The sequence below is a fragment of the Mytilus trossulus genome, unplaced genomic scaffold (genome assembly GCF_036588685.1).
Source record: "Mytilus trossulus isolate FHL-02 unplaced genomic scaffold, PNRI_Mtr1.1.1.hap1 h1tg000360l__unscaffolded, whole genome shotgun sequence".
In the NCBI taxonomy this organism is placed as follows: domain Eukaryota; kingdom Metazoa; phylum Mollusca; class Bivalvia; order Mytilida; family Mytilidae; genus Mytilus; species Mytilus trossulus.
Genome location: NW_026963338.1, coordinates 236,306 through 242,351, shown reverse-complemented (window position 1 = coordinate 242,351; position 6,046 = coordinate 236,306).

Below are 6,046 nucleotides of genomic sequence, written 5' to 3'. Positions count from 1 at the left end.
AAGGATCAAAGTATGCTCGACACCAAGTTTTTTTTATTAACTTAACAAACTACCTCTAAGGAAAACAAAACAAAAATCAGAATGGTACCGTAGTGTTTGTGTGGCTTGGTTTTTCTCCCATTTACATAACGTTATATGTATTTACTTATGCCTGATGCATGTATATCCTTTAATTATTGGTAATGGTATTTTAATTTAAATTTCACTTATTTCAAAGCCTCACATCGCGAGTGGTTCCAGTCAAAACAATATTTTACCATTTTCTAAATATAGGTTATATTTAAAGCTTGTTCCAAATGCAGTTCCACAAAAGTCAAATAACGAACAATGTGAACAATCTAGCTGACATGCACATCAATAATATTACATGTGTCACGGTTAAATGTAGGTGTTTTTAAACACTCATTGGTATGGTTTACATGACCGTGACCAATTTAATTTCTCATTTTGTTTTAATTTAAGCATAATATTTATATCAGTTTTGTTTTGTTTTGTTTTATTTCGTTTTTATTTTTCACTTTCAATATAAAACAAATTAATACATTAAAACAATTGGAAAAACTAGAACATGTGTTATTAAATTGAAATAAAAAAAAATCACAATTAATATTTCTTATTTATAGCAAGTCGTTTATTTTCATGTAACATACCGTACAGTTCTACAAAATTTATCTTTCTTTTTTCTTCTTAAAAATGTACATATTGGAGTGACTCATGAAACTTTTCTTTTTAATATTTATAACGTTTTTGTTCGTAAAATGATTAGAAAAATTAGTATTGGCTGAGAAAAATGTAAACTGCATACGTAGTTGATATTAACATTCCTTTACATTATAGCTTTTAACACAACCAAGATGTAAACTATAAAAGAAGTACCAGAACAAATAGTTTCCTTTATTTAAAAAATTTGACCACACTAACCATCAACGCCGAAAAAGATAAAAAGAATATGATGATTCTCTTTATTATATCATAGGTGACACAAAAAAATTCTCACACAAAGACCGACAACAAGAAAGAAAACATTGTTCATACTTGGTATTAGCCCAAGATACAATGTATGTTGTGGTCTATATTACCTTATTTCTTTGCCTTGAATAAACTAGTAAGTATCAAAAGTTTTTATATTTTAAGTAGTTTATATGTTTTTTAAAAATGTTTTATATTCTCGAGATAAAACATAATGACCTTTTTCAAAGTTATATTTTGGTGGATTGATCAAAGCTGAATATTTGAAACCCACGGATGTCGTTGTGTATTTGTCCTATGGTAAAGGAGTAGGTCAACTAAGACTCCTTTTTGGCCCCAAAATATAGCAGTTTTACAAAATTGTTAAAATGTAAACTTTTTATTATTTATTGGATAGTAAAATGCTTCTCTACATAAATATGGGCTGTTTTCAACAATACAATGCACATATATCGGGAACTAGCACCATTAAGTCATGCTAAATTACTGAAATCTTCACAATTCCAACATTTTAGTTAAATTTCAGACGGTTTCCGTGTAAAACGAAATTGGCCGCATTCGTTTTCATCCTTAATATTGAAATGTAAGTTGTATTTGATGATGATACATAACATATATGAAGGTTGAGGATGAACATGGATGCGGCACCTTTCATTTTTGACAAAAACCTTCGGAAAAGTGACATTTTTCGGCATATTTGGTAGATTTTTCAAATTTGAGCTGGAATCGGATCATTTTTAATGACTAAATTAGTTAAAAATATGACAGTTCTAGTCCATTCGTTTTTGATGCGTTTTATTAATTGATTTTGCCATGTGATTATGGACTTTCCGAAAAGATTTTCCTCTAAGTTCATTATTTTTGTGATTTTACTTTTCACATTAACTAATTGAATCAACTGGAATAGACACTTAAGTGTTCAAAAAGTGGTCAAAATCTTTCGTCAGCCTTACCGGACCTACTCCTTTAATTTTTTTGTCTTTAATTTTTGCTTTTTTGCTCTTTATACCCTTATGTGTTTCTTTGTTACGTATGTTTTTGTTTTAAAGTGATTAAGAGTACAGATAACATATTTTGACTGTTGCTACCCGATTTTGACATATATCTTTTTATGTCTGTTTGTTATGTTCACTCATTATTGTCAATGTAATATAATTTTATATGATTGTGATTGAAGTGAAAACCAGCTCTAGCTATAAAACCAGGTTTTATTCAAAAACATTAACATAGAAAAATGCCTGTACTAAGTCATGGATATGACAGTTGTTATCCATTCGTTTGATTTTTTTGATGTTTTGATTTTGCCTATAATTGATAAGGGATTTTCTGTTTTGTGAATTTTCAAGTAAGATTACATTTTAAAACTGACTCAGTTAAAGAGTTATATGACCAAGAAGGACGTAAAACAATTATAACCGAATTCCTATCAGTTTGAAACCTCAGTTTCTATATAATGTACAAATATAGGTTTATATAAATAAAAGAAGATGTAAGTCTATGAGAGAGTAACCCAACAACAAAATTAACATAGAAATTATATAGGTAGCTATGCCTTATTCACCAGGAAGATATTTATACAATATGTCATCATTTGCAATTATAATGGTTACAGATAATGTGTCGAAAAGATAAGACTCTGACCAAACACCAAAATACAACCCACATTAATACAATGAGAAAATAATATATCAGAAATCAGGTCCCTTATGCACCTTACCAATAATATTAACTTATACAAGTATTCCGCTAAATGCATGTTTTAACGACATTGACTGGCTATACAGCCCTTGCACGGTCGAAAGATGGACGCAATACTGAACCCTTAAACAAATAAATCCACAAAATTTAAAAAAAACCCACACACACGACTCACAAGTATAATTGTTGATCGAGTTTTTTTTATTCATGAGGAAATACATTATTCATTTATGAATGCCAACGTCCTACAAAAAGCTATGTTTAAGATTGTCTTTGTAATCTTGATAATATCCAGTCAATTGTAAAGACTATGTTTTATGTATACGATTATCTGTGTTATCGGAACAGTATACAGGCTATTATTGATTTGTGTCGTTATATTGGCAAGCACTTATAACGTGCAATTTTGTTTGTAGTTCGTTAAATATCTTTATATTCATAAATAGTCGTAGATGAAAGAAATAAGACAAACAATTTAATCCCTAGAGTTTAGATATCATTTAGAAAATTGTATTTGTGAGGTTAATTAATTTAATTAATCAAATGGGACTTGTGCTGCAATATTGAAAAGTGTCATAATTTTTTAGACAGTTCACATTGCAAACGCAGGGTTTTGAAAACAGACTCAAATAATTTTATATTAGATCAAGTGCTTTAATCGATGATATTAGTGTATGAAAGAATTTTTGAACAATTGTAATTAGCGTACTTTTTAATAAAAACTGCATAATAAAAAAGATGTGGTATGATTGCCAATGAGACAACTCTCCACAAGAGACCAAATGACTCTGAAATTAACAACTATAGGTAACCGTAAGGACTTCAAAATTGAAATAGTAACAACTTCTATCCATATTTGTGTCGTCTCAAAATTCGAGAAATACTAACATGTCGTATTTAAAAGTACTTACAACATATCTTAAAAATTAGATACGAAGCAAGTGCTTGTCTGTTGTAGGAGGAAATTACGAATTCTTGAAGTACGAGAATAACATGCAAGGTCTTAATATTCGTCAATTTAGTATTTTAGTTTACTTTTCAGCTCTTTGGTTAAAATGCAGATAATCGTCCCCTTAGTCTTTTTTTTGTTCAAATGTTGACAAAGAGCTATCAAATAATATTTAGATTGAAAAGCGTTTAAAAATTTAAAAAAAACTTCAAATTTTTTAAATAGATAAGCATTTTACATTATGCATAGGTAATACAGAAAACGGAAACGCGTAATTTGTCGAAGAGACAACAACCTAACCAAAGAGCAGACAACTGCCCAAGACCACCAATGTGTCTTCAACGCAGTGGTTGTTATTCTAGTACATTGATTATAATGTATACGGACTGCACACGTACTCGATAGCGAAAACCTTAGATGAGGATATGATTCTGGACTATAAATAAACTACTAGTAAATCATTCAAACCAGATGTGTTATAGTATCGAAATGCCTCTCATGAAAGCAGAAAAGTCACATTGAAACAAAATGCGCCTCCCTTGTAATATGCGTTCTTAATATTATAAATCGATCTAGGTTATATTTATATTAAAAAGAGTGAGTATTTATTATTGTACTAAAACACCCAAACCTGTGAACTTTGAAGTTCAGCAATGTCGATGTATTTCACAACAATTTCAAATGTGACAGAATGTAAACTCAGCATTCTGTAAAAAGAAACTAACCGCATAAAATATACATATTCTATATATGTAACCCTGTGAAAAATTGATGTGTTATAAAAAAGAAGACTTAGCACGATTGTCAAAGAAACAACTCTAAAAAAAAAAGACCAAATGACACAGACATTAACAACTATAGGTGTAAGTTTGATCAAAACAAGTGGACGCAAAGAAATATTAACTATGTTTTCTTTTTCTGCAGATGTTTGGACCTCTTACGAATATAAAAGTAAGGAGATGTGGTAAGACTGTCAATGAGATAACTAGTTTTATAGACTGAAGAAGACAAAATGTTTGGATACACAAACACTTAAATAACAGAAAAAGTGCATTAAAACACTGTCAAATGTCCTTCTTACATCAAACGCAAAACGAGGTGATTATTGCGTTCTTATAAGATCATATGAATGATATAACATATTAAGTGTTGATTTGTTGGTCGTGTTGCATGACTTCACGATAGACATTGGAATACAAGCGGTGTGAATTTCATTATAAATTCTGTGATAAGATAAGATATTCTCCTAATGTGGTAAAGTTAGCCTGTCTCATTTCCTTAAATATCTATAAATGAAATAAGCAACCAACGTGTTATCAATTGTTATATGAAAAACTACTGACGTGAGACAAGAAGTCATTATTTTCAAAAGACAAATGTGTCTCTTTAGTAAATGTAGACGACAAACTGTAATACACATCTGCAAAAAAACAAATTTTCAGTGGAAACTGTTCAAAATGACTGAAATGGATGGTTGATTGTAAATACAATATTGAACGGTATACACTTGTAGGATGACAACAATGCACGTGTACTTAACAATACAAATTAATTTCCAAAAAAAAATCTGTTTACAATATTCTTTATAAATACGGATTTCCTGTCCTACTGTATGCTTATGCACAAATAAACTCATCATTTATCCCGGAATCAAAATTTACATATTTACGCCAGACGCGCGTTTCGTTTACAAAAGACATAAGATCACCCCTAGTTTTTGGTGGGGTTCGTGTTGTTTATTCTTTAGTTTTCTTTGTTGTGTCATGTGTACTATTGTTTTTCTGTTTGTTTTTTTCATTTTTAGCCATGGCGTTGTCAGTTTGTTTTAGATTTACGAGTTTGACTGTCCCTTTGGTATCTTTCGTCCCTCTTTTATCAGTGACACACGAATCAAAAAATGTTTAAAAGACCAAAATTTCTAAATTATTTATGATTAATGCATCAACAAGTCAGTTACATAACGACACAGGAACCAAAGGGTATAAAGTGGTCGCCCTGCCATTTTCAATCACTACTGTCAGTCTATGTATAATGTGTCACTCTTTAGCCTAAACCCCAGGATTGAAACCTTGCGATTTAAGGTGGTACATAACACTATAGGGAGATAACTCTGTATAATTCAGGTGAAATACGTTGTACTATTAAGAAATATTTAGCTTCTCAATGATCAACATAAGTATTTGAAGACCTGTTGGTGAGATTCTGCTGTTTTTTCTATAATCGGGTTGTTGTTTCTTTGACACATTCCCCATTTCCATTCTCAATTTTATGTGTACCTGATAAAAAATATTCAGAGAAATGTGTGGTTCAATTTTTTTGAAATCTTTATATTTTTTCAAAGAGTCAAAGTAAGCATTTTGTCAAAGTTTTATAAAAATAAACGGAGCCAAATTAATTGAAGTGAAGATGTTTGGTGCCACCTCAAAATTC